At 35.9% G+C, this 19,115-nt stretch overlaps 2 protein-coding genes across 4 annotated transcripts in view; one reads left to right on the plus strand and one right to left on the minus strand.

Moving 5' to 3' along the window:
• ftr55 (finTRIM family, member 55) overlaps window positions 1-1,869 on the minus strand; it is a 157,405-nt gene extending 155,536 nt beyond the window's left edge. For 2 of the 3 annotated variants that reach the window (XR_012394976.1, XR_012394975.1), the window contains exons 1-2: window positions 1,836-1,867; window positions 1,481-1,707 (exon numbers count right to left, since the gene is read on the minus strand). The gene's annotated coding sequence lies outside the window, so the exon portion shown is untranslated. Of the gene's footprint in view, window positions 1-1,480; window positions 1,708-1,835 lie in introns of all 3 variants that reach the window. The other variant, XM_073931605.1, reaches the window with a different exon arrangement.
• The window catches only part of foxo6b (forkhead box O6 b), a 49,685-nt gene that overhangs the window by 6,314 nt on the left and 24,256 nt on the right, over window positions 1-19,115 (plus strand).

Below are 19,115 nucleotides of genomic sequence, written 5' to 3' on the forward strand. Positions count from 1 at the left end.
AAGAGAAAATATCCAGTGAGCAGCAATTCTGTGGGTGCAAATGCCTTGCTGATGCCTGAGGTCAGAAGAGAATGGCCATACTGGTTTAAGCTGATAGAAAGGCGACAGTAACTAAATAACCACTAATTACTACCGAAGTATGCAAAAGAGCATATCTGTACGCACAACACATTGAACCTTGAGGTGAATGGGATACAGCAGCAGATGACCACACCGGGTGCCACTCATGTCAGCTTAGAACAGGAAACTGTGGATACAATTTGCACAGGCTCACCAAAATTGGACAATAGAAGATTGAGAAAATGTTGCCTGGTCTGAGGAGTCTTGATTTATACTGTGACGTTCGGATGGTAGAGTCAGAATTTGGTGTCAACAACATGAACGTATGGATCCATCCTGCCTTGTATCAACAGTGTTAGAACTGGGTAGTGGTGTTGGTGTAATAGTGTGGAGGATATTTTCTTAGCACACTTTGGTCCCATTAGTACCAATTGAGCATCGTGTCTACACGACCTGAGTATTGTTGCTGACCATGTCCATGCCTTTATGACCACAATGTACCCATCTTCTGATGGCTGCTTCCAGCAGGATAACGGACCATGTCATTAAGCACAAATCATCTCAGACTGGTTTCCTGGCAATGAGTTCACTGTACTCAAATGGCCTCCACAATCACCAGATCTCAATCCAATAGAGCACATTTGGGATGTGGTGGAATAGAAGATTCTGCAAATCTGCAGCAACTGCATGATGTCAATATGGACCAAAATCTCTGAGGAATATTTCTGGTAGCCTACCTTACTGAATCTATGCCACAAAAAATTGAGGCAGTTCTGAAGGCAATAAGGGGTCCAACCTGGTACTAGTAAGGTGCACCTAATAAAGTGTGCGGTGAGTGTAAAACAACTATTCAAAGTTAATTAGAAATTCATTTTAACAGGACAAATTTATTTAAAATCTAATCTATCCATAAAATTAACCAAACATCAACAAACACTGTCGTTTGTATGTAAAACTTCTTAAAAAAAAACAAAGAAAATTTGTCTTTTAAGAGTGCCCTTGGTTCCAACTTGGTTGCAAACCCAAAACACTACAAAGTTTGTTGTTCTTCATTTGAGGGTAAAAAGAAATTTGAAAAAGCCTGAGTGACAACATACTGTTTTCAAACATTTCAACACCCCATATGCTGCAGTAGGCAAAGTTGTTAATGTGTCACAATGCTTGCGTGTACCACCTAAGCACAACATCAATGGCAGCTCTACCAGCTCTGCTACTCAACCCTCAACCCAAGTGTATTCATGTTGCCAACCTGGTGTCAGTTATATTGGGAGTTGTTCTTCTGTCTTTGTGAAATGATAATCAAAGTTAGTTTTGACAGGAATATGTGCTTATGATTGACCACAGCTAGTCTCACATTAGCTAATGCATGGTTTACCAACCGGATGATATCTATTCATTAAAAATAACCATAGTTCCTTACCTTAGTCACCTTCGGCTTAAAGAATCCCCCCTTCCATCTCTACTCCTCCTTTCTTTTCCTTGATAGGGCAGCCCGGCGGCTCAGTGGTTAGCACAGTTACCTCGCAGAAAGAACATCACTGGTCCAAGTCTCTAACAGGTTGACGTTTCTGTGCAGAGTTTACACGTTCTCCCTGTTCTCGTGTGGGTTTCCCCCGGGTTCTCTGGTTTCCTCCCACAGTCCAAAAACTTGCAACATAGTGAATTGACCAAACTAAATTAGCACCATAGACAAGCTTTTAATTAGCAGTATACCTCTCTGTAGCATCCCTAATTTGACATTAACCAAAAATTGAGGAGGAGTTCTCGAGACCTACCTGAGCTGAAACTTTCCTCTTGCCCTACAGACAGGAGGGAGCACCAGGACCTTATGAGCTCAGGACTCAGTCAGATTGCATAATCACCATGGACCAATAGTAGCTCAAAGGTGTTAAGGAGCCCAAATAATCTCAAAATAAGCCCATATAAACTTTGGAATTGCCAAAAGAAACAAAAGATGAAGGTTGTTTCAGTCAGATTTAGTTCGAAAGCAGAATATCAGGCATTAATGGTGATATTTTGCCAAAAAGGAGTGAGTTAATTGATGCAAATTTGTAACTGGTTAATCAAGACCTAATTAAAATATTGTTTAATATATCTCACAAGGTTGTGTTGAAAAACGACTACAGAGGAAAACTAGTCAATTGTCATCAGGTCTGTAGAGTGCCTTAATGGAGTCAATGTAATAACCTCTGCGACCTAACCACAAAACTATTAACTATTAAGATGATAATAAAATGTACTCACAGTAATTATTATTACTTCTGTCATAATCATAAGAGAAGTTAAAACATTAACTCTAATGCTCCATAAATTTTATAAATGTGATGTCTTGTACTACACCGCAACACTTTTAAGACTGGGTACTATTTGTGCGTTATTATATGCATGTTCTGGAATTGTTTGTTTGCGTGTGTGAGAGACAGTCTGACGGGATTTCACGTCCAGGGGGGTGCAGCTCTCGTTAATAATTCAGATGAGGCTCGTTATCACGGCAGCACAGATCCTGCTCTGATTCCACCTTAATTAAAGCCATGAAGCTCTGCTCACACACTCTCTAACACACATACAAATTTTTAGCCTCATACGCACACACACACCCTCAAGTGTCACACGGCCGTTTGCGCCTTTTTTCATTGTAGTCTCTGCACTTTCAGGAAAAAATGCTACTGTGGACTATGTTTTATATTTGGATTCTCTGGTGAGTATTTTTCACCCGTGTTGCCGCCCACAGCGGTTCAGCATTGGAATCAAGTAAGTTGGATTTAACGACAGACGCCTTTGTGACCTCTGACCTTCAGCACAGTCTCTTAGATACTTCCTAGAGCCTGTACGCATTAAAGACAATTGACTCTGAAGCCTGGCATGTGCTGCTATTATCAGGTGCTTACATATTTAATCAGATCTTCATAAGATTCCCCCCCACCGGAGCACTGGGCAAACTGAGATTGATGAGCTGTAATGGGCGAGAGGAGAGCAGCCATGATTAATGCATGCGCCGAGGAAAACCTGCCAGTGCATATCACCGGTGCATTGGAGCTCCAGTCGGGCACCTTCGTGTGTATGACTGACCCAAAGTGTAGCCCACTTTGAAGCTTGTTCAGACCAGAAACACTTATGAAGAGTAAAAGTGCGACTAATGCTTAAATTTACACTAATTGTCTTTATGTGCCATCCAGAGATGCATTGGGATAAATTTTTCTTTAATAATGATGTCATATTTTCATTAATTCATTTTCTTTTTGGCTTAGTCCCTTTATTAATCCGGGGTCGCCACAGCGGAATGAACCAGCAAATTATCCAGCATATGTTTTAGGCAGCGGATGCCCTTCCAGCTGCAACCCATCACTGGAAAACATCCGTACACACTCATTCACTACGAACAATTTAGCTTACCTAATTCACATATACGACACATGTATTTGGAGGACACCTATGCGAACGCAGGAAGAACATGCAAACTCCACACAGAAACGCCAACTGACTGAGCCGAGACTCGAATCAGTGACCTTCTTGCTGTGAGGTGATCGTGCTACCCACTGTGCCACTGTGCAGCCTGATGTTCTTTTTATAGCATGTAATTTAAGTCATACGGTATCTGCAAACAGTTGAAGAATTTGCTGACGAATTCAACGTGACAATATAGTAAACACTTGTACAATGCAAATTCAATGAACGCATGAAATGTTTTTGAAGCAGTTAAGGCTGATTTATACTACGACATTAAGTGCACACCTATGGTCCGGTGTAGCCTTTGCACATTCGCATAGCCCTCGCCATGGCTGACACAGACGCTGACCTCTCAAAAAATGTAACTACACGGTGCAACGATATATGTAAGAGATTGTCCCAGGAAGGAACTCCAGATGAAATCTTTTGTTCCGTGTTTATTTTATGATTAAAGTTGTTGCATGTATGCCAGTTCCCACTTAAGTTCATGAATGAGTTTTCCAAAGGAGAATTCCAAAGCGAAAATATATTTTTGAGAAATAAAAATAAATTTTGCTAACTGCAAAGGGAAAATTAGGTTTAAAAAAAAAATTACCATAAACCATAAACCAAAAAAAAAACCAAAAAAAAAAAAAACAGTAATGCTATATATATATATATATATATATATATATATATATATATATATATATATATATATATATATATATATATATATATATATATATATATATATATAAATATATAAATAATAAGGAGGGGGGGGGGGGGGTATTATATATTTTTTAATTTTCCAACCCCCCCCCCCCCAAAAAAAAAAAAAAAAAACATTTAATTGCAGGTTTCAGATGGCAAATACACTAGAGGGTGCTGTCTACATCTGTTTGCGAGTCTGAAATACTTTACTTAAGGTACTTTTTTGTACATTTCAGATACACATCCTTGTTGTTTTTGTCACACTGATGATCGCTAAGCAAACCACTGAGCTAACTTCTTCCCTAAAAACAACTAATAGTATTTTCAAAAGCAAGTATAAGAGAAAAGTGCACTGCTATCACACAGCTTTATCTTGAATTTACATTGCTTTTTTTCTCTTTTGTGAAACTGTGTTTAGCTACAATGTATAAAGTTTGTTAACAAGCAAACTGAACATGCCATAGGAATGGTCCATATGGAGATATGGTTGTTTTGTGGTATTTCTTTGGTGTTTTGCAAAGAGCTGCTTAAAAAATAATCCTTTTATCATCAATAATATGTGTCTGAAAATATCATTAGTGTGAAAAGGAACAAAAAAATGGTTGCTGTCAGTCTTCCTTGTAGCATTCATTTTACCCAGAGACTGCAGTCAAATGTATGTTTAAGTATGTTTTTGCGGTTTCAAAATGTAGGCTGAAGCACATATTTTCAGTGAACGTCTGTTGGAAAATAACCACCTCTAGGGCGTAATCAGATCGTACGAAAAGACATCAGACTAGGCTTTGAGTGCCCAAAATATCTACAGACCCTGCAATGATCATAATATGCTGTCAAACTCTGTGTCATCTTTAAAAAAAATATACCTAATTCAATATTGCTGCTCTATTTTGTACATTTAAAGTTAATGTTCTCTTAATACATCTAAGAGGTCACAGCGGTCTTTAATTAGTCACCCGTCTACTCACAAAGTTCATACAAAATTCACCTAAAGTCAGAGTTCACCAAACTTGAACTCTGCGATGAAGTGAAATTCACATGAGCTTGTGTTTCCTGACTCCTGCACTCGCATACGCATGAATGGAAGTCAGTGGAATCAAGAGTGTAGTGTGCCATCTTTTAAGCCACCCATACACTAAAATGTAATGTAGCTACTAGTTTCCATAAGATTGCTTACTTTAAAAATACAATTACTGCCCCAAGACAAAAGAGCTCATTTCCTAGTATGATAAATAGATATGTCTTAATTTCAGAAGCTTGTACACACTAAGACAAATGCTCTGTGTAAATTTGGTTCAAGAAACAATTTAATTTGATTGAATGGTTGCTAATGTGTCTGTTCTTAACTGCGCTGCAAATAAGTTTTTTTTTTTACCAATAAAACCTGAACATTGACTACATTTACATGGACATCAGTAATCAAAATATTTGCCCAAATCTGATTAAAACAATAATATAATTAAGGTGTTTACATGAGTTGCTTTTTTACATGTTATAGCACATAGTTTATTGCACCAACACGTGATCCTGGCTTCCTCCGGAGTTTCATGTAATTTTAACTGCAGTTTGGCTGTGGTATTGGACGTGCGTATGAAGTAAGAACAGGTGGAAGAGTGTTGTTTTAATGGAATTTGATACTGCACACTGAAAAAAAAAAAAAAAAAAAAAAAAAACCTTGACATTTCGGAGGCAGATGTCTGTGGTGCTTTTCTGACTCGGTAGTTGCAGAGAATAGTGTCAAACATCCATATGTGTATGGAATATCCTGTCACAAATTGTGGCAAAAATCCTACATGACAGTAATAGTTTGATTGCGGTGTTTACATGTCTGTAGTGCACCTTAATAATGCGATTAAAATCAGCATACTCCACGTCTTAATTTGATTTCTATTTATTTCGATTATGACCGGATTCACATGGAAGACTCTTAATCAGAGTATTGTCTTAATTGTATTAAAATTGTATTATTGGTGTCCATGTTAACGTATTCAGTTAGTCATTTAATTAGGTACAACTACTTGTAGATACAACAGCTTGTTGGTTATAATAATGCATAATACACAGATACGTAGACTGGACACTTGATTTGCGCATGACAGCACTGTTTTAACGATATCATGCTTTGATAGTTTGGACAGAAGATTTGAGGGTGTAGTTTTCCAAAGTTGACTTTTTTAGACTTCCACAATGACCTTGCTGTGTGAATAAATGGCCAAAACACACACAATTTATATTTTGTTCGGTTGTTAGTTGAAAATCTTAACTTTTTTTTTCTCTGTAATCTTTTACCTGATGTTTTTTGATAAGCACCAAAGATTTAAAAAAAAAATTAACATTTTATTCATCAAGAAGAAATATAAAGTTATATGTGGGTTTTTTTGTAAACACCACCTAGTGTCGAGAGTGGATATACGTATTTCTTTCGTTTTTTTAAGCATTCCTTCAAGCAGCCAAATTGCATGTAAAAACTTTTTTTTTTTGAGACCAAGCTTTACTATGGAATTTGATCTGTGTTATTGTTCACCATATGAAATTCCTAAGCCTAAAACAGTCAGCTAAATAATATACAATGTCTGTAATGCAAACAGTGTGAGAAAAGTTATGCCAACACTAATGCGTAGGGTTTGGGGGTTGATAAAATAAAATACCAAATAGCAATAGTTTGAAAATGCAAAAGCGGGAGACAAAGTTTTCAGAATAAACGATCAGAGTACTGTAATATTTTGGTTGCCTTCCTAATGCTCAGTCAGACTTTCCCGGCTCTCATTCAGAACTAATAAATTAGTTTGAAATCAAGGTCTCCTTTTTTGCTTAAAGGTAATTCTAATTGGTCAAAAAGAAAATGCAAACTATTTTTCTCTACACTTCTGCATTTTTCCCGAAATGTTTGAATAATAACTTGGCTTGTTTGTACTATTTGCATAGCTAAATGGCAGATAAGCATTCGCGTGTCTGTATATGGTGGTGTGTCTGTGTGTGGTGGAATATTTTTTGTTCATGAAGCAGACAGTGTGTGGATTTTGTTTGTCAGTTTGATGAAAATGGGTCAGGATGCGGGCCCAAGCGTTTAATATGCTGCCCATGTCACTGCTAACTCTCAGACACGACACATAGCCTGGAATGAACCCTTGTAGCACGTCTCTCTGTGTCTCGCTCTCCGCTCACCAGGCTCATTCTCTCTCAGTGTCTCTCTGGATTTTATGGTCTCTCTCTCTCTCTCTCTCTCTCTCTTTAACATTTCTTTTGGAAACTCCAAAAGATTATTATTTGGAAACCATCTGAAAGTATTCTAATTGGATCAAAAGGAGAACGCTATAAGATTAGAATAAAATTAATTGAGAAATCCAGTTCTTTTCTGCCTTTTGAATGTCTGCTTAGCCACACTGGGTAATGACTGGCTTAATAAAAAAAAAAAATTCTGTATACATGGAATAGCCAGATAACCTTCATATATATATATATATATATATATATATATATATATATATATATATATATATATATATATATATATATATATATATATATGAGCAATATCATATGAGTAACAGTGTGATATGGCTATCAGCACTGATGGGAGGCCATATCGCAGCCATATAGCACTGATATACAGCTATATAGCACTGCTACGAGTGTGATATTGCATTTATTCAACAGTTCGATGGCATAATCGTGTATATAAAAAGAGAATCAAACATGGAGACACTCAAAAATTATTTTGGACGAGCATCTACTTTCTTCCACCATTCATTCACATCTGCAGCTGACGTCAGAACATAAAAAATTATTGGCAGTTCACAAAGTCACTTTAGAGTTAGTATTTGAATGATTCTCTAGCTTAATGTCTAAAGTGATGACAAAACAGGTCATTTTTGCTCACATTTTAAGATTATAAGTCTGAACGGCATCAAATGCTATCAGTCTACAGTATATAGAGATTTTCCAGTATTTCTCTGTTGCAATCAGGATTTCACAAAAATTTACCCGAAAAAGCCAGAGCAAAGTAAAAACAGCCAATTTCTGTGGTGTAAATACAGCACTACAACATTCAAAAGAGAGATTGACTCAGAATGTCACTCACCTGATTTATAATGATTTTTTCAGCTGTAGTTTGAAAGATGCTGAGAAAATGCTGTTTTTCTCCCCTAAGGACTTATTCAGTCTTTGCCACCATTTTGTGGCAGAACGTCAACAGTCCCTTCTTTTAGTCTGCTCAGAAAGGCTGATAGCAGTTAATGCACTGAATACGATGCTCCGAAATGATAAATATTTAAAAATAGGCTCTATCATTATAAATGAACTGCATAGTTGCAATCTAAACAACTACATTCTCGACTAAAAGCCTCAAAAGTACACTATGTTGTCTAACAGCAGCAATATTTGTCAAACTGTACAGTGTCCTCTGTTTGTCGCTGCATATGGGTGGAGAAAAAGGGTGAAGGGTGTAGAGGTGGAATGAGTGCTGTTATGTGCAGAATATTGCATGGCTATTAGCCAATCAGATTCAAGAACCAGACAGAACTGTTGAATAATACTATATATATAGAGTATATATATTACTCTGCCCACATACAAGCAGAGGACGCTCTAAAGTTTGACAAATATTCCTGCTGTTGAGCAACATAATGTACTTTTGATGGCATTTTAGTTGAGAATGTAGTTGTTTATATTGTAACTATGCAGTTTATTTATAAGGATAGTGCCTGTTTTAATACATTTACTTTTCTATGTCATGTCCCCTTTAAGAGGACTTCTTCTGGGGTTGTTTTACCTTTGAGATGTAAGCATGCATGTATAGAAGCTCAGTTCAGTTCTGGCGAGCTCTGTGGAGAAGTTTTGTGACGGATGTTTGAGTATCTTTTTCTTTTCCTTTTTCCTACTCATTTTCATTGACTGACATGTATGTAGTCGACAGCACCTGGGAGAATACTGACGGCAACATAGAAATACTGTAGACTGTAATAGACTGTAAGGAAAAAAATCTCTCCGGATGACATTTCATGTCACGTTCAGCCTTATAATCTTAAAATGTCAGCAAAATCAACTGTTTTATCATCACTTTAGAAATTATGTATAGAGAATTATTTAAATACTAGCTCTAAAGTGACGTTGGTGAATTAGTAATTAGCTTCTTCTGTTCTGACTTCAGCTGCAGATGTAGATGAATGGCGGAAGAAAGTAGTTCCTAATACAAAAGTTTTTAGACTTTACATGTTTGATTTTCGTTTTTCTATACATGATTGTGCCATCGAACTGTTGTGTAAATGCAATATCACACTCGTAGCAGTGCGATATGGCTGTATATCAACACTGATGGGATGGCCTGCGGCCTCGTGCCAAAGCACGGCTCCCACCAGTGCTGATATACAGCCATATTGCACTGCTACGAGTGTGATATCGCTCATTTATTGTCACCTTAGAATAATAAGGTTCTATCTGACATTTTTGTCAACATTGAGTTTTTTACATATTCTTAATAAATGACAACTTATGCACATTATGGGATGTTTTTTATATGTTGTTTACATTTTTTAATTTTTAATTTAAAAAAATACGTTTTTTTTTTTTTTTTTTTGGTTACACACATACTGTTATGGAATGCAAAAACTTTGAAGCTCTATATCTTTAAATCATTCAGAACGTAGATAGAACCTTATAATTCTACTGCAAACCTACGATTTTTGCTATTATAACAGGTATTGTGTGATCTTGGACCACAAAACCTTAAGTGTCTATTTTTAAAAATCAACTCTATGGTCATTCAATTAAGTTCTTAGGAATGCATATTATTAATCAAAAAATTTGTTTTGATATACTTACCAGAAGAAAATTACAAAATTCCTTCAATAAAATTATTTTTTTAATTTATATTCTAATGATTTTGGGCTTAAAATAAAAATGGATAATTTTGACACATCCTAAGTTCCATCTACTACTTCCACAAATGCAACACAAAACAACATACGGTAAGGCTTTGTGGTCCAGAGTCACCTCTGCAGTTTAAAACTCTAAAAATCAATAATGATAAATCAAGATTTACTAAAAAATGCAATGTTTCATCAAATATCTAAGAAATATGTTTAATTGTGACAAAAGTCTTAAGTAAATTATACAGTCCTGCATAAATGACAGTAGCACATTTTCCTTTCATTTTACCTAAGATCTCATTGGGGTCATTTCATTCGGAAAAGCTAAATTTATATCATAAAAAACAAAAAACTTGCATAGTGTACAGTTTTTTTTTTAGAATTCCACCTTAATTGAATTGTATTTTAGAGAACACAATATAGATCTTGAACTTATTTCTTAAAAGGGTATAGTAAAAACCTGAAAATAATTATTGTGTGTTTACTTGCTCATTCTTATGCCTTTCAAAACCTGAAGGACTCTCTTTCTTCCATGGAACACAAAAGAAGATAATAAGAAAAATAGGACCATTTTGGTGACCTTAGATGGGCATAGAACAAAGGCATTTTTTACCCCTTTAATGTTTCAGTCTTACAGACACTGAAAGACATGAGAGTGAGTAAATGATGATTTAAATTTTGGGGTAAACTATTGTGTTTACAAATTTTTAAACCAAGAGGCAGTCATTTTTCTCATTCTTTATATTACAGGTCTGAATAAAATCTTTCTTAATCTCTTTCTCTTTCCAGCACTTTAACATAGAGATTCACTCACTTTTTTTCTTCTTCTTTTAATCGGTTGAGTTATCATCCCTATTGATTTATAGCTTCACCCCAAATTTTGACTACATCAAATCCTGGATTCCATTAGGCATCTTTATTGTCTTTGATGGCTTGCCATCGGACTCCATCAGTGTGTTAATAGTAACATTAATCTGCGTATTAACTAGTGCCAAGGAAAGAAGGATGGAAAAGAAAACCATAAGGGAATTAAAAAGAGGAAAAAGACTGTTGGAAGAGGGGTGGTAGAATTGAAATGAGACAGACATGTTCTTGAAACAGGCCTTTTTACTGTTTGAAATGATTTAGATCGATGTCAAAACCAGACAGATTTAGGAGCCTCATTTCTTAAGTGACGCCATTTTAACCGTACAAACCGCACTATTTAATTTGATAACTTCACAGTATGACTTTTTTTCACAAGAAAAGAAAGTAGATTTTTTTTTAAATATTACCATAGAAAATAATTAACAGCTGCTTTTGCTGTAGCTTGTTACATTATACATTCATTCATACATTCATTTTCTTGTCGGCTTAGTCCCTTTATTAATCCGGGGTCGCCACAGCGGAATGAACCGCCAACTTATCCAGCAAGTTTCTTTGCTGCTGATGCCTTTCCAGCCGCAACCCATCTCTGGGAAAACATTGCACAATATACTAATTTATTAAACTGATAAACAAAAATGTCAAAATATACCAAATTTGCACAAATATCCACACCAAAATACAGCTGTTATCCTAATACAATGTCCCCAAAAAACAGTTTGCAATCAAAAAAGTACTACACTGTTGTCGTATAATCTCTTTATGTTAAATGTGAGTTGTGTTATTTTGCAAATTTCTGTAAAAAATATCTTAACAGAAGGCAGTCTAATCAAGTGAAAGGTGTTAAAGTCATGCAGTGTCTTCTATTTTTTCCCCAAGTATATTAAGTTGAGGGATATGGAATCCCACCTAGTAAACCCTATTTACTGTGTTTTAGATTGGTTACACATTTGAAATGTTTTTGAAAGCATCTTATCCTAACTAAATCTGCAGTGATTTGATATAAAAAAAAGGGGGGGGGGGACTAATAATTCTGACTCTATATATGTATATATATATAGCTAGTATTTTATTGACTATGTAGCATAATGTCTTAAGTGATGACAAAACAGGTTATTTTTGCTCACATAAGATTATAAGGCTGAACGGCAAGAAGTGCCATCAATCTACAAAGATTTCCCAGTATTTTTCTGCAATCAACCCTAAAAAAAGCCAAAGCAAAGAAAACACTACCAGTTTCTGTGGTACAAAAACAGCAGCACAAAATACAAAAGAGAGATCGACTTAGAATGTCACTTCCCCGATTTATAATGATTTGCTCAGCGGTAGTTTAAAACCTATGCTGAGAAAATGCTGTTTTACTCCTGTAAAGACTTATTATGTGGTCTTTGTCGCCATTTTGTTTCGGAACATCAACTGTCTCTTCCTTTAGTCTGCTCATGCACTGAATCAGATGTTCGGAAATTATAAATATTTTAAAATAGGCACTATCCATATAAATAAACTGCATAGTTGCAATCTAAACAACTACATTCTCGACTAAAAAAGCCTTAAAAATTCATTATGTTGTCCAACAGCAGCAATATTTGTCTAACTGTAGCGTGTCCTCTGCTTGTTGCTGTATGTGGGCAAAGTAATACGCAAGGTTGAAGGGGTGAGAGGCTATACTGTGCTGTTACTTGCAGAATATCACAGCTATCAGCCAATCACATTCTAGAACGAGACAGAACTCTTAAATATATTTTAAAATGTAATTTATTTCTGTGGTGGCAAAAGCAAATTATGAGCAGCATTTATGCTGTTTAAGTGTTACATCATACTTATGAAATTGTTTCAATATGATGATTTTAATATTATATATGGAATGTTTAAAGAACAGCAATTTTTAGGTATATGTTTTAATATACAACATTACAGGGCAACTCAGTGGTGCAGTAGGTAGTGCTGTCGCCTCACAGCAAGAAGGTCGCTAGTTCAAGCCACAGCTGGGTCAGTAGGCATTTCTGTGTGGAGTTTGCATGTTCTCCCTGTGTTCGCGTGGGTTTCCTCCACGTGATCCGGTTTCCCCCACAGTCCAAAGACAAGCGGTATAGGTGAATTTTGTGGGCTAAATTGTCCGTAGTGTATGTGTGTGAATGAGTGTGTGTTAGGATGTTTCCCAGTGATGGATTGCAGGCGGTTGGCGGTTCATTCTGCTGTGGCGACCCCGGATTGATAAAGGGATTGAGCCAAAATGAAATTTAGTGAATGAATATATGACATTACTTTGTTATGATAAATAATTAAGTAAATGTTTAGATAAAAATAATAATAATAATAATAATAATAATAATAATAATAATAATAATAATAATAATAATAAACCTCCAAACTTTAAAACAGAAGAGTGCCCTTTACATTTTGTCACATGTAGTGTCATCAGACCAATAAGATATTCTGTAACGTATATTACAAAAATAGTGAAAGCAATATGATGATATTCTGAAAATGCTGGTTTTAATAACATTAAGATAAAAAGTATGATCTAAATGTGATAAAAAAAATAACCCAATGTTGGCTTTGTATATTTTTGACCCAACATTGGGTTACGACAGCCCAGCATTTTTTTTAGAGTGTATTCTGACGCAAGCCAGTGAGAGTTATACTGAGGGAAAGACGCAACGAGAGATGGGAGAAACATTAAACCCTTAAAAACTGTGATTGGGAGACACTCAAAGACATAAATTGAAACGAGTTTTGAGAATTGGACGGAGATGTGGAAAGACGGCTGTGTGTTTGCGGCTGTAATTGCGTGACTGCGAACAGTGAGTTGGCCGCCCTGCGCTCTTCTCCTCTCAAGACAGATAATGAGAAGCCCAAAGCCAGAATGACATACTACTACTCCTGCTATTTCAGTATTATATATATAAGCACTGAATGCTAAAGTATGTACGTGTAGAACCCCCGAATGACCCATTTCGTTTGCCAAAATGTGCAGTATGTAAATATGCAGTGCTATGCAGGGAATATCATTTCCCACAATGCTCAATGTGTTCCAGTGAACCAGAAGTAATGCAACAGCTGCTTAACAAAACTGACTCATTTTGTGATTATATTGTATATTGTGATTATATGTTTTTTTTCCCCCAACAAAGCTAATTCAAGGTATTTGAAACGATTTATTGCTACATAGCATGTTGCTGTATATTGCATTATTTAAAAATAGTACACAGTATGCTAGTATTCCATTCTGTGCTATCTCTCTCTCTCCCATCTCTGTTAATGATCTGCACGGCCTGCCGAGCTGAATCTGAGCGATGCCCACCGACAGCGGCACTCAGGCAGAAAGACACACACGCTCACTCACAGACATATAGAAGAGACCAACATCACAGTCTAACATTTATCCGGAATATATGAATAAACCCATAGTGACACATAATCTCTTCATCACATGTGCATGAGCGCATGTAGAGTTCGGCTCTCTCAATAACAACATGCAAACACACTCGGATAATCGTGCCAGAAGACACACACCAAAAGCCACAAATAGTGCACAGAAAACAGCAGGATGGTGTAAAGTAGACTCTTGCATACTTTTGTATGCGGAAGAGGTCAAAAATCGGGTCAGATTTTGTCAACTTGATGCATGATGCCATGGTATCTCAAGACTTTACTGCACATGGAGGAAGATTTGATCTCATATGGTATCTGAGATATGAATATCAGCAGTTTGTCATATTAAAAAGAATAGTTTGCAGAAAAACTGAACATAACTCCATTTACTCACCCTCATATGATTTTTTTTTGTCAGACAAGCACGGTCAGAGTAGGTTTACATTTTATTCTAAAGCTCATCCATCTGTATAATGGTGGTAGATAGTGGCTTTTATTTTGAAGCTTCCAAATACGCATTCATTCTTTGTCAAAATAACCTATTGGCCATCAGGGGGTTTACATGTCTTGTTTTTGTAACAAAAATATTTACATTTTTAAAATTCTGAACTCAAATCACTGACTTCCAGTGGTGATCAAATGCATGTTATGCGCAATTGACGTATATAGAGTAAGACTTACAGTGCCGTGTGTTATTCTTACAATGCCTTGTGTATGACAGCCATCTTTTTTTAGACACGTGTTTCTACCTGTCTTATTTTATGTGATATCACATGTTGCATGTAGTTAGTTGTACATAATATGCATCCGTCCACCAGCAAAAGTCAGTAATTGGAGCTTATAATTAAAAATAGATATATTTAGCTGCAAAAACAAATCAATCTGCTTTATAAGACATGTCTCCTGGTGCCATGTAAGTTAGTTTGATGATAGATTTATGTGTTTTTTGAAACTTCAAAATAAATATCTATCTAATAAATATTACTTTCCAACAAGATTAGGCAGCATGGAAACTACTCTGTGTTTGTCTGACAGAAAAAGGGTGACTAAATTATTGTGTAGTTTTAATTAATTAATACATTTTCCTTCTTCTTTTTTAGTCCCTTTATTCATCAGTTGTCGCCACAGCAGACTGAACCGCCAACTTATTCAGCATAAGTTTTACATAGCGTATGCCCATCCAGCTGCAACCCTGTACTGGGAAATACCTATGCACTCTCACATGCACACACATACACTACGGCCAATTTAGTTAATTCAATCTATCGGCTTGTAAAGTGTGATGTTGAAAGTGTGATATTAAAAGGTGAGGGGAGACTCATCAAATGGTAATAATAAACATTTACTTCAAGAGTTCACACTTAGCTGATGATTGATTATAAAGCTTGTTTGGCATGCTGTCCCAGGAGAAAGCCCTGAGCTTATAAGCTCCTCGAGCCCGGGGCTTCCTCGATTGCAAGGCAAGAGGGGAGTTTGAGCTTAGGTAGATCTCGAGAACTTCTCTGCTGTAGTGGCTAATGAACAGTGATTGCCCTTAAGAGATAACTACTTATAGGAGCATGTCTATGGTGCCAATTTGGATTAGTCAGTTAACTTAAGTTGCATGTTTTTGGGTGGTGGGAGGAAACTGGGGAACCTAGGGGAAACCCACATGAGCATGGGAACATTCTTGCAGTGAGGCAACAGTGATAACCACTGGGCCACTGTGCCACCCATCTAGGAATGGTGGGGGAGTAGGGGTGGAAAAGGGGGGGGGGGGTATTATTCAAAATGAAGATGGCTGTAATATGGAACTTAGGGTATTTATAGTGGCTTAGGAATATTCTGATTGGTGAATCATAAATTGATTAATGTGAGGCCAGCTGCGAGCAATCATAAGCACGTGATCCTCTTGAAATTAGTTTATAAATAAACTTCATAAAGTGATGTAATCAAGATCACTATATATATATATATATATATATATATATATATATATATATATATATATATATATATATATATATATATATATATATATCCACGCCTAATATACGATGGCCAGACAGTGATAAATTGTTTATAAAATAAATAGTTAAAATGTTAAAATGTTGGTATTTGTTAGGCAGCAAGTGAAGCTGCTTTGACACAATCTACATTGTAAAAGCGCTATACAAATAAAGCTGAATTGAATTGAATTGAACAAGCCCAGAGACTGTTGTGTACACTATGCTTTTTATAGAAAATTCAATTTAACGTGTGATATGACTAAAAAGTGGTCATAAACAAATATTTTCTCAATTCAAATGAGTAGTGGCTTGGAACCAGAAAAAGTATTCCATACGTCACCGATACGTCACGACTTAACAAGCAGATACTGCAGGACTGTGGGGGAAACCAGAGCACCTATAGAGGAAACCCACGCGAACACAGGAAGAACATGCAAACTCCACACAGAAAAACCAACTGGTCCAACCGGCAACAGTGCTAACCACTAAGCCACCTCTACCTGTCTAATGTCATGTGGTATCACATGTTGTCAGTGATTGGAGTTTATGATTAAAAATAGATATATTTAGTTTCAAAAACAAATAAATGCATTACATAAGACATGGGTTAACTCCAAGTGGCATGTAAGTTAGTTTGATGATGGATTTATATGTTTTTAAAGCTTCAAAATAAAAGCAACTATCCAACAACATTAAACAGCATGGAAAAGCAAGAAAAAATATATTATAAAACTACTCTGACTGTTTGTGACAGAAATTTTTTTTTTTTTGAGATTTTGAGATTGAGTGACTAAATTATGGGGCAGTTTTCATTTTTTTGTATATTATTCCTTTAGGTTTTACAATAAAACTGCATGAACATGATATGATTTAATCTTCTTTAGGCCTCGTCAGAAAGTATGAACATGTTTTCAGCTCAAAAAGATCTACACTGTTACAGATCTCGGGTGTCCTTAACAGCATTTTAAATGACTCAATAAAAATGGACACAAAGACTTGTACAGAGTTTTACATCAAGCTGTGACACATTGATTTGTTGTCAACATGTTCCGTGTTCCTGGTTTTTGATTCAAGAGTCATCATCAGATTTATTAAAAATGAAAGGAAAACCAAATATATTGTGGAGGCGATTAATCTGCTGATGTAAAGCTAGCAATTAAAGACAACTATGTTGTTTTAGGATTACAGAAATCATTTAGGATTACCACAATTTCTTTTAAAGAAGCAAATTATAGCCAAAATTGTACAGGGTGCACCTGGCTTTAGAAGAGAACAAAAAAAAAAAAAAAAAAGAAGAAGAGGAAGAAACTCACCATATTCATCATCCCAAATCTGTAAGATTTTTTTTCTTTAGTGGAAGACAATTGCATATGTCAAACCCAAATGTTCTTACTGTTAAGCTTCAATAACAAAAAGGTTATTCAAAAAATCCTTCATATGAATCATACTTTTCTTCAGTCTTCTGACCGGAATGAAATTTAAAAGTTGTTGTGCATAAAAAAAAAATTAAAAAAAACTTTCGCTCTTCAAAAACTCAAATCTCAGTTTGCTTGTACACATTGTTTGCGTTGCACTCTGCTCAAGGTTTGAATATTTCCTTGAATACAGCTGTAGCATAGGTTGTTGAATATATGAATTTGATTACATTTTTCTAATGTATATTCAAAAGAAATATCTCAGTCAATCACAAAAATAAAGAGAATTCTTCAGATATTTCCCTAAGCATTGGTGATGTGTGTAATGATGCATTTGAATAAAGCATCGTCATTACATGTATGCCAAAAATCAAACTGTCTTGTGACAAGAAATATTTTTTCTATAAGTCTTTGGAAGCCTGTTCAGTCATTGATGTATATTGAGTCACAAGGAATTTGTGTGTGTGTGTGTGTAAATATATATATATATATATATATATATATATATATATATATATATATATATATATATATATATATATATATATATATATATATATATATATATATATATATGACACTATTGAATATTCTTGGTGTGTGTGTGTGTGTGTGTGTATACTTCAGTTTTTTAATGAAGTTCTCCGTTAAGTCTCCCAAAGACTTCACATTCCTCATACCCCCCATACACCCCCTCTACCGCACACACACACACACAACCAAATGACCCCTCCCCCCATCGCAACACACACACACACACACACACACACACACACGCATGCACACAAACACTTAAAACACACATTCCAAGCATCCTCATTAGCAATTCATGAGCTGAGTCTCATTAGACACTAAGTTTTAGCGCGGGCCTCTGAAGTCGATGGCTAGAGCTGTTATTAATATTTCATATGTCTTCCCATTGAGGAGCTAAAAAAAAAGAGAAGTTGCTTCGCTTCGGCTACAAAGTCGCTCGAGCTCTCCTCTTTTACCCCTCTTCCTCTATTTTCCCTTCTTTTTCCCCTTCGTTAGACTGCTTTTATGGACTGCCTCTTTCTTCACCGCTCTATCTCTCCGCCCCTCTCTCCAGCGAACAGACCCTAACTCAAACTGACTTAATTGGGCTGTCTTTGTTCGAAGAAATGTGGACCTACCTTACGTTTTCCCATAGATTCAGACCAAAGAATAAGATGACAGAAACCCGTAGAACAATCACAAATGAGATCACTTTAATATCTTAAGCGCGTCTCCTAGAGGTTTAGAAGAGATCTCGGAAATGTCTCAAAAAAGCTCAGATTTGTCATTATACCAAAGTCTCAGTATGATTTCCATTGTAACAACATTTTAGTCTATTTTTATTTCTTTGCTTGAATTTTAGGAGAAACTTGTGGAACATCTGAGAACTTAAT

Source organism: Danio rerio, chromosome 19 (genome assembly GCF_049306965.1).
Source record: "Danio rerio strain Tuebingen ecotype United States chromosome 19, GRCz12tu, whole genome shotgun sequence".
NCBI lineage: Eukaryota > Metazoa > Chordata > Actinopteri > Cypriniformes > Danionidae > Danio > Danio rerio.